This window comes from Schistocerca gregaria, chromosome 3, assembly GCF_023897955.1.
Source record: "Schistocerca gregaria isolate iqSchGreg1 chromosome 3, iqSchGreg1.2, whole genome shotgun sequence".
Taxonomy (NCBI): Eukaryota; Metazoa; Arthropoda; class Insecta; order Orthoptera; family Acrididae; genus Schistocerca; species Schistocerca gregaria.
The window spans coordinates 912,572,699-912,583,855 of NC_064922.1; positions in this window are offsets into that span (position 1 = coordinate 912,572,699).

An 11,157-nucleotide genomic window follows, 5' to 3' on the forward strand; every position below is an offset into this window, starting at 1 on the left:
CACTCCCCTCAGACGCCGGAACACTGGATGGGCTGCACGGCTGGCTGTGCGAGACGTCCAGGGCAGGGACGGGGAAAACAGAGCAGCTAAAAGCGATACCGGTATTATACATCTGAATGACCGGCATTTTTCAGTATTGGTATGGTCTTGGTCCTTCCCCATGAACCATGGACCTTGCCGTTGGTGGGGAGGCTTGCGTGCCTCAGCGATACAGATGGCCGTACCGTAGGTGCAACCACAACGGAGGGTAAGTGTTGAGACGCCAGACAAACGTATGGTTCCTGAAGAGGGGCAGCAGCCTTTTCAGTAGTTGCAGGGGCAACAGTCTATATCATTGACTGATCTGGCCTTGCAACATTAATCGAAACGGCCTGCTGTGCTGGTACTGCGAACGGGTGAAAGCAAGGGGAAACTACGGCCGTAATTTTTCCCGGGGGCATGCAGCTTTACTGTATGTTAATTGATGATGGCCTCCTCTTGGGTAAAATATTCTGGAGGTAAAACAGTCCCCCATTCGGATATCTGGGCGGGGACTACTCAGGAGGACGTCGTTATCAGGAAAAAGAAAACTGGCGTTCTACGGATCGGAGCGTCGAATGTTAGATCCCTTAATCGGGCAGGTAGATTAGAAAATTTAAAAAGGGAAATGGATAGGTTAATGTTAGATATAGTGGGAGTCAGTGAAGTGTTGGGTTGGGTTGTTTTAAGGAAGGAGACCAGACAGCGAGGTCATCGGTCTAGGGAAGGATGGGGAAGGAAGTCGGCCGTGCCCTTTCAGAGGTACCATCCCGGCATTTGCGTGCAGTGATTTAGGGAAATCACGGAAAACCTAAATCAGGATGGCCGGATCCGGGATTGAACCGTCGTCCTCCGGAATGCGGGTCCAGTGTCTAACCACTGCGCCACGGAGTTAGTGAAGTTCCCTGACTTCTGGTCAGGTGACTACACGGTTATAAACATAAAATCAAATAGGGGTAATGCAGTAGTAGGTTTAATAACGAATAGGAAAATAGGAATGCGGGTAAGCTACTACAAACACCATAGTGAACGCATTATTGTGGCCAAGATAGATACGAAGCCCACGCCTACCACAGCAGTAGAAGTATATATGCCAACTAACTCTGCAGATGATGAAGAAATTGAAGAAATATATGATGAGATAAAAGAAATTATTCAGGTAGTGAAGGGAGACGAAAATTTAATAGTCATGTGTGACTGGAATTCGTCAGTAGGAAAAGGGAGAGAAGAAAACATAGTAGGTGAATATGGATTGGGGCTAAGAAATGAAAGAGGAAGCCGTCTAGTAGAGTTTTTCACAGAGCATAACTTAATCATAGGTAACACCTGGTTCAGGAATCATGAAAGAAAGTTATATACATGGAAGAATCCTGGCGATACTAGAAGGTATCAGATAGATTATATAATGGTAAGACAGAGATTTAGGAACCAGGTTTTAAATTGTAAAACATTTCCAGGGGCATATGTGAACTCTGACCACAATCTATTGGTTATGAACTGTAGATTAAAACTGAAAAAACTGCAAAAAGGTGGGAATTTAAGGCGATGGGACCTGGATAAACTGGAGGAACCAGAGGTTGTACAGAGTTTCAGGAAGAGCATAAGGGAACAGTTGACAGGAATGGGGGAAAGAAGTACAGTACAAGAAGAATGGGTACCTCTGAGGGATGAAGTAGTGAAGGAAACAGAGGATCAAGTAGGTAAAAAGATGAAGGCTACTAGAAATCCATGGGTAACAGAAGAAATATTGAACTTAATTGATGAAAGGAGAAAATATAAAAATGCATTAAATGAAGCATGCAAAAATGAATTCAGACATCTCAAATATGAGATCGATAGGAAAAGCTGACAAATAAGATAACTCTGTAACAAAAAAAAAAAAAAAAAAAAACCTGAGCTATTCGAGCAACAACGAACAAAACGGGTGTCTCGCAACGTCCGCACTGAGCAAATACAACGAAGTTCGAGTCTCGGTCGAGCACACAGTTTTAATCTGCCAGGAAGTTTCATATCAGCACATACTCCGCTGCAGAGTGGAAATCTCATTCTGGAATCAGACAAATTGTTCGAGAATCGGGAATCTCAAAAACGTCGGTGTTGAGAATGCTACATCAACATCTGTTCCACCCGTACCATATTTCTATGCACCAGGAATTGCATGGCGACGACTTTGAATGTCGTGTACAGTTCTGCCAATGGGCACAAGAGAAATTACGGAACGATGACCTATTTTTTGCATGCATTCTATTTAGCGACGAAGCGTCATTCACCAACAGCGGTAATGTAAATCGGCATAATATGCACTGCTGGGCAACGGAAAATCCACGATTCCTCCGACAAGTGGAACATCAGCGACCTTGGCGGGTTAATGTATGGTGCGGCATTATGGGAGGAAGGATAATTGGCCCCCATCTTATCAATTTCAATCTAAATGGTGCAATGTATGCTGATTTCCCACGTAATGTTGTGCCGATGTTAGTACAAGATGTTTCACTGCATGAGTGAATGGCGATGTAATTCCAACCTGATGGATGTCCGGCACATAGCTTGCATGTGGTTGAAGCAGTATTGAATAGCATATTTCATGGCAGGTGGATTGGTCGTCGAAGCACCATACCGTACCCTGCACGTTCACCGGATCTGACGTCCCCGGATTTCTTTATGTGGGGATAGTTGAAGGATATTTGCTATGATGATACACCGACAACACCTGACAACATGCGTCTGCTCATTGTCAACGCATGTGCGAACGTTACGTAAGACGAACTACTCGCTGTTGAGAGGAATGTAGTTACATGTATTGCCAAATGCTTTGAGGTTGACAGACATCATTTTGAGCATTTACTGCATTAATGTGGTATTTACAGGTAATCACGGTGTAACATTATGCGTTCTCAGAAATGATAAGTTCACAAAGGTACATGTATTACATTGGAACAACCGAAATAAAATGTTAAAAATGACCTACGTTCTGTATTATAAATTAAGAAACCTACCTGTTACCAGCTGTTCGTCTAAAATTGTGAGCCATATGTTTGTGACTATTATAGCTCCATCTATCACAAAGGGAAAAAAGTGGTCCAACTAAAACATTCATATTTCTTTACGCTCTACACGAATATGTAAAAAAAATTGGGGGTTCCTCTTTTAAAAACGCAGTTGATACCAGCTGTTCGTCTAAAATTGTGAGCCATATGTTTGTGACTATTATAGCTCCATCTATCACAAAGGGAAAAAAGTGGTACAACTAAAACATTCATATTTCTTTACGCTCTACACGAATATGTAAAAAAAATTGGGGGTTCCTCTTTTAAAAACGCAGTTGATATCCGTTTGAGCTATGGCAGCACCATCTAGCCGGCCAACCATAGCGCCATCTGGTCTCCCCCTTCAAGCTAGACAAGTTTCATTCTTTGTAGTTTTTTCGTTTGACGCTTATTTCGTGAGATATTTGTCCTGGTCACGATCAATGGACCATCCTGTATATCGCTTGTTGTTGTTTGTTGTGGTCTTCAGTCCTGATGCTGGTTTGATGCAGCTCTCCATGCTACCCTATCCTGTACAAGCTTCTTCATCTCCCAGTACTTACTGCAACCTACATCCTTCTGAATCTGCTTAGTGTATTCATCTCTTGGTCTCCCTCTACAATTTTTACCCTCCACGGTGCCCTCCAATGCTAAATTTGTGATCCCTTGATGCCTCAGACCATGTCCTACTAACCTGTCCCTTCTTTTTGTCAATTCGTGCCACATACTCCTCTTCTCCCCAATTCTTTTCACTACTTCATCATTAGTTATGTGAACTACCCATCTAATCTTCAGCATTCTTCTGTGACACCACATTTCGAAATCTTCTATTCTTTTCTTGTCCAAACAATTTATCGTCCATGTTTCACTTCCATACATGGTAACACTCCATACAAATACTTTCAGAAACGACTTCCTGACACTTAAATCTGTACTCGAAGTTAACAAATTTCTCTTCTTCAGAAACGCTTTTCTTGCCATTGCCAGTCTACATTTTATATCTTCTCTACTTCGACCATCATCATTTATTAGGCTCCCCAAATAACAAAACTCCTTTACTACTTTAAGTGTCTCATTTCCTAATCTAATTCCCTCAGCATCACCCGACTTCATTTGACTACATTCCATTACCCTCGTTTTGCTTTTGTTGATGTTCATCTTATATCCTCCTTTCAAGACACTATCCATTCCGTTCAACTGCTCTTCCAAGTCCTTTGCTATCTCTGATAGAATTACAATGTCATCGGCGAACCTCAAAGTTTTTATTTCTTCTCCATGGATTTTAATACGTACTCCGAAATTTTCTTTTGATTCCATCACGGCTTGCTCAATATAGAGACTGAATAACATCGGGGAGAGACTACAACCCTGTCTCGCTCCCTTCGCAACCACTGCTTCCCTTACATGTCCATCGACTCTTATAACTGCCATCTGGTTTCTGTACAAATTGTAAATAGCTTTTCGCTCCCTTTATTTTACGCCTTCTACCTTCAGAATTTGAAAGAGAGTATTCCAGTCAGCATTGTCAAAAGCTATCTCTAAGTCTACAAATGCTAGAAACGTAGGTTTGCCTTTCCTTAATCTTTCTTCTAAGATAAGTCGTAAGGTCAGTATTGCCTCAAGTGTTCCAACAATTCTACGGAATTCAAACTGATCTCCCCCGAGGTCGGCTTCTACCAGTTTTTCCATTCGTCTGTAAGGAATTCGCGTAGAATTTTGCAGCTGTGACTTATTAAACTGATTGTTCCGTAATTTTCACATCTGTCAACACCTGCTTTCTTTGGGATTGGAATTATTATATTCTTCTTGAAGTCTGAGGCTATTTCGCCTGTCTCATACATCTTGATCACCAGATGGTAGAGTTTTGTCAGGACTGGCTCTCCCAAGGCCGTCAGTAGTTCTAATGTAATGTAGTCTACTCCCGGGGTCTTGTTTCGACTCAGGTCTGTCAGTGCTCTGTCACACTCTTCACGCAGTATCGTATCTTCCATTTCATCTTCATCTACATCCTCTTCCATTTCCAAAATACTGTTCTCAAGTACATCGCCCTTGTATAGACCCTGTATATACTCCTTCCACCTTTCTGCTTTCCCTTCTTTGCTTAGAATTGGGTTTCCATCTGAGCTCTTGATATTCATACATCCTCTTCCATTTCCAAAATACTGTTCTCAAGTACATCGCCCTTGTATAGACCCTGTATATACTCCTTCCACCTTTCTGCTTTCCCTTCTTTGCTTAGATCTGGGTTTCCATCTGAGCTCTTGATATTCATACAAGTGGTTTTCTTTTCTCCAAAGGCCGGCCGCGGTGGTCTCGCGGTTCTAGGCGCGCAGTCCGGAGCCGTGCGACTGCTACGGTCGCAGGTTCGAATCCTGAATCGGGCATGGATGTGTGTGATGTCCTTAGGTTAGTTATGTTTAAGTAGTTCTAAGTTCTAGGGGACTAATGACCACAGCAGTTGAGTCCCATAGTGCTCAGAGCCATTTGAACCATTTTTTTTTTCTCCAAAGTTCTCTTTAATTTTTCTGTGGGCAGTATATATCTTATCCCTAGTGAGATAAGCCTCTAAATCCTTACATTTGTCCTCTAGCCAAACCTGCTTAGCCATTTTGCACCTTCTGTCGGTCTCATTTTGAGACGTTTGTATTCGTTTTTGCCTGCTTCATTTACTGCATTTTTTATATTTTCTCCTTTCATCAATTAAATTCAGTATATCTTCTGTTAGCCAAGGATTTCTACTAGTCCTCGTTTTTTTTACCTACTTGACCCTCTGCTGCCTTCACTACTTCATCCCTCAAAGCTACGCATTCTTCTTCTACTGTATTTCTTTCCCCCATTCTTGAAAATTGTTCACTTATGCTCCCCCTGAGACTCTCTACAACCTCTGGTTTTTTAGTTTATTCAGGTCCCATCGCCCTCAATTCCCGCCTTTTTGCAGTTTTTTCAGTTTTATTCTACAGTTCATAACCAATAGATTGTGATCAGAGTTCACATATGCCCCTGGAAATGTTTTACAATTTAAAACCTGGTTCCTAAATCTCTGTCTTACCATTACATAATCTATCTGATACCTTTTAGTATCTCCAGGCTTCTTCCATGTATACAGCTTTCTTTCATGATTCTTGAACCAAGTGTTAGCTATGATTAAGTTGTGCTCTGTGCAAAATTCTATCAGGCGGCTTCCTCTTTCGTTTCTTACCCCCAATCCATATTCACCTACTATGTTTCCTTCTCTCCCTTTTCCTACACTCGAATTCCAGTCACCCATTACTATTAAATTTTCGTCTCCCTTCACTATCTGAATAATTTCTTTTATTTCATCATACATTTCTTCAATTTCTTCGTCATCTGCAGAGCTAGTTGGCATATGAACTTGTACTGCTGTGGTAGGCATGGGCGTCGCATATATCTTGGCCACAATAATGCGTTTACTACGCTGTTTGTAGTAGCTTATCCGCATTCCTATTTTCCTATTCATTATTAAACCTAGTCCTGCATTACCCCTATTTGATTTTGCGTTTATAACCCTGTAGTGACCTGACCAGAAGTCTTGTTCATCCTGCCACCGAACTTCACTAATTCCCACTATATCTAACTTTAACCTATCCATTTCCCTGTTTTGTTTCTCCTGATAATGACATCATCTCGAGTAGTCCCCGCCCGGAGATCCAAATGGGGGACTGTTTTCCCTCCGGAATATTTTACCCAAGATGACGCCATCATCATTTAACCATACAGTAAAGCACCATGCCCTCGGGAAAAATTACGGCTGTAGTTTCCCCTTGCTTTCAGGTGTTCGCAGTATCAGCACAGCAGGCCGTTTTGGTTATTGTTACAAGGCCGCATCAGTCAATCATCCAGACTGTTGCCCCTGCAACTACTGAAAAGGCTGCTGCCCCTCTTCAGGAACCACACGTTTGTCTGGCCTCTCAACAGAGACCCCTTCGTTGTGGTTGCACCTACGGTACGGCTATCTGTATCGCTGAGGTATGCAAGCGTCCGCACCAACGGCAAGGTCCATGGTTCATGGGGGGCGTGAATTTACTAACTCATGTGTTCCCTCCTTAGATGAATAATTTTACATGTGTGTTGGTTTGTGGTTTCTACCTCACATGTTGCTTTGGTTTACAGTGACAGTATCAGAGTTGTACTCGTTTGGAGGGGTTATTTCATATACAAGTGTTAATATAGTGTAGACTTTTATGGGTAGTAGGAAATGTCATTCAGGTGGATAATAATTATTTCTTAGAGGTCCACGAGAGTGATGATGAGAAGAAAAGGACAATAAGACCGCAAGGGAGTGGACACAGAAATTTTGCTTTGGATCAGATTCAGAGTAGGGAGATAGATGAGTCCGATGACGACCTGAGCAACTTTCGGGTAGTACAGTCAGACAGCAGTGGTGGCAGTATGAAGGTGACAGCGTCACATTGTGAAGAACTGAGAAGTGCGTTCGATGACAGTGAGAGTGAAGGGGAGTAGATTCCCAGCCTGTTGATGCAGTAGTCATCACCCAAAATGTGACAGCAAAAGATAGTGAGATGTTGGTTTCGGCTCCAAAGTGACATAGTGCAATGAATTAACGCATACGTACACCCGAAAGAGTGAAAAGAAAGAATATGCAGATCGATACAATCTTCGATTTCGTAAGGCAGGCAGAAGATGGGGGCCAAAAACCTGAAGAGGGGAAGCAAACTAAAGAAAATAAACGATTTTCAAGACAAGCAGAAGGCAGGAGGCAAAAAGCAGAAGAGAAATGACAGCGACAAAACAAGAAAAGACAGGAATACGACAAAGAATTTAAAAAAATATATAACGAATGTCAAAGACGGATGGCACGGCCATGGGAAATAGCAATCAGAGGTACCGCCATTGGAGACAAGGAGCAACTGGATTAATTTTCATTAACGGAGTAACAGTCAGTGTTTCGAATGGGACCAGAGAGAACCAGATAGGCATCAACAGCCGATAAAAATTGTACAGCCTCGGAATCCAGCAGTTATGTACCATAACAGACACCTGTTCCACGAATAACAGAGGCAAGTGATGTGGATTCAAATTAGGATATGATTACTTTGTTTAGGCTTAGCGTTTTGCTAAATAATAATCTAGTTTATTTAGCTGCCTTTCACTACCAGCCTATGTCATCTGAGGTTTGCAGTAATTATTGTGATGTAATTCAGCTCAAAAGTCTTGCTTGGTTGCTTTAACATCGCTGCGTTGAGAAACAAGACGGGAGAATTTGGTGCAGACTCTACGGAGCAATATTTGTGGTAAAATTAAGGGACAAGGTTAGCTGGAGGTGTGCTTCATGTCAGTGTCACTCCTTTTTGTCTGATAATGTCAGAATATGTTTTATCATCCTACTCCAAGTCTGGAGTGATAGTGTTGCTTACCATCTATTCACTTGTTGTCAGCGTCATTGATGCTCGTTTGCGTTGGTGTGATTGCCCATGCCCAAGCTGCATGTTTGCGCGTGTTGTGTTTTCGCTGGAGTTCGCATTATGTCCACACAGTGGATGGGTGTCTAACATGATCTAAGCTGTTGAGCTAGATTCCTGATAGTGTAACGTAGGGACCCCTTCATAGAGTGTTTGAAAGCCCCTCGGTGCAGTACATGCGGAAGACAGCCAGTTTCTTTTTTGAGGATAATTAATTGACATCACAGACAGTGCAAGCCATTCAGAGGGGCGATGCACCATTCAGCATAAAATGACCAGGTAAACCGAAATTAGTTATCTCACAAACTACAGATTATGAACGACAGGAATGTATTTTATCATGTACCAACTACCTGTGAAGATCTGAGCTCACCATATCACAATTTTGTATGACACAGACTTTGTCTCGTGTTATTAACACACAACCATGAGTTTCAGAAAGCAATATATGCGTGTGGAATTACACAAAAATTTGTATATGAGTTACCACAACTCATGTGTATCTATTACTCCAACGTATAAAAATATAGTTTATCATTACGAATTTTTTAGTCTATAACAATACTTTGGTGTGTCTAGCATCGCACGTTATGCGTTTATGTAAGCTTATTATTACTTTGTAATTTTTGGTATAATTTTTTGTTGTTTGTGTGTGACAATATGTCCATGGGTTGTGATGCTGATGACCGACCGAGTGCAACACCAAGGTAAAAGTATTAATCAAGAGAGTTTTTGAATACCCTAATAGGGTATCTGGACGGATACACCACCTATGTCCATGTCATTCATGTCTTTGGAAATAAATGTCCATTCGTAAGGAAGGTATGGATTTGGCGTGGAATACTGCGATAGCAAAGGGAATAGAAGATTTTTTTTTACTTGGAAAGTATGTCAAATAATTAGAATGGTACAGATATTTCTATTTCCACAACCGTCAGCAGGTGGTATTTCCGATACTTCGCTCATTGTCCAATTCATCCAATTGAGACTGCAATCGTAATATTTAATTGTTTAAGTATAGCGATCAAATATATATGCAGTCGGTTTCCTAGGACGATCCTGTGCGCGCGGCGGCGGTGGCCCGTAGCAGGAATAATTCACGTTTTCGACTAACAGCAGGAGCTGTCCGAGTGTGAACGTATGTTGGGGTACAGAAATGTGGCTGGCCTAACCGTGTCGTCCTCTAGACGGCTGAATAGCGACCAAATACTCAGTATGTATTGAACAGCCTTTGTGATCGCGTGTGTTCCCTGTGGAATATTGAGCAGATTCAATATGTATGTGTGTTTGCGCTGGACTATCATTCTCTACCATGTAAATTGTCCAGTTGACTGCTTCTGAATATTTTCCGTCTTTATTTGGCCGAGAGAACATCAGTTGTGGTGTGTGTTGCGTGCTTCTAGCAGGTGAAAGACGGGTGGAAGAGACGTTTGCTGGTTCTCCACACATGAGATCACCTTAGTTGTCTGAGTAAATTACACTACTAGCCATAAACGGGTATTTATTGGACCAATACATTATACTAGAACTGACATGCGATTACATTTTCATGCAATTTGGGTGCATAGATCCTGAGAAATCAGTACCCAGAACAACCACCTCTGGCCGTAATAACTGCCTTGATACGCCTGGGCATTGAGTCAGACAGAGCTTGGATAGCGTGTACAGGTACAGCTGCAGCTTCAACATGATACCACAGTTCATCAAGAGCAGTGACTGGCGTATCGTGACGAGCCAGTTGCTCGGCCACCATTGACCAGTCGTTTTCAGTTGGTGAGAGATCTGGAGAATGTGCAGCAGTCGAGATTATCTGTATCCAGTAAAGCCTGTACAGGACCTGCAACATGCGGTCGTGCGTTATCCTGCTGAAATGAAGGGTTTCTCAGGGATCGAATGAAGGGTAGAGCCACGGGTCGTAGCACATCTGAAATGTAACGTCCACTGTTCAAAGTGCTGTCAATGCAAACAAGAGGTGACCGAGACGTGTAACCAATGGCAACCCATACCATCACACCGGGTGATACGCCAGTATGGCGATGACGAATACACGCTTCCAATGTACATTCACCGCGATGTCGCCAAACACGGATGCCACCATCATGATGCTGTGAACAGAACCTGAATTCATCCGAAAAAATGACTTTTTGCCATTCGTGGATCCAGGTTCGGCGTTGAGTACACCATCGCAGGCGCTCCTGTCTGTGATGCAGCGTCAAGGGTAACCGCAGCCAGGGCCTCCGAGGTGATAGTCCATGCTGCTGCAGACGTCGTCGAACTGTTCGTGCAGATGTTTGTTGTCTTGTAAACGTCCCCAACTGTTAACTCAGGGATTGAGATGTGGCTGCACGATCCGTTACAGCCATGCGGATAAGATGCCTGTCAACTCGACTGCTAGTGATACGAGTCCGTTGGGATCCAGCACGGCGTCCCGTATTACCCTCCTGAACCTACTGATTCCATATTCTGCTAACAGTCATTGTATCTCGACCAATGCGAACAGCAATGTCGCGATACGATAAGCCGCAATCGTCATAGGCTACAATCCGACCTTTATCAAAGTCGGAAACGAGATGCTACGCATTTCTCCTCCTTACACGAGGCATCGCAACAACTTTTCACCAGGCAACGTCGGTCAACTGCTGTTTGTGTATGAGTAATCGGTTGGAAACTTT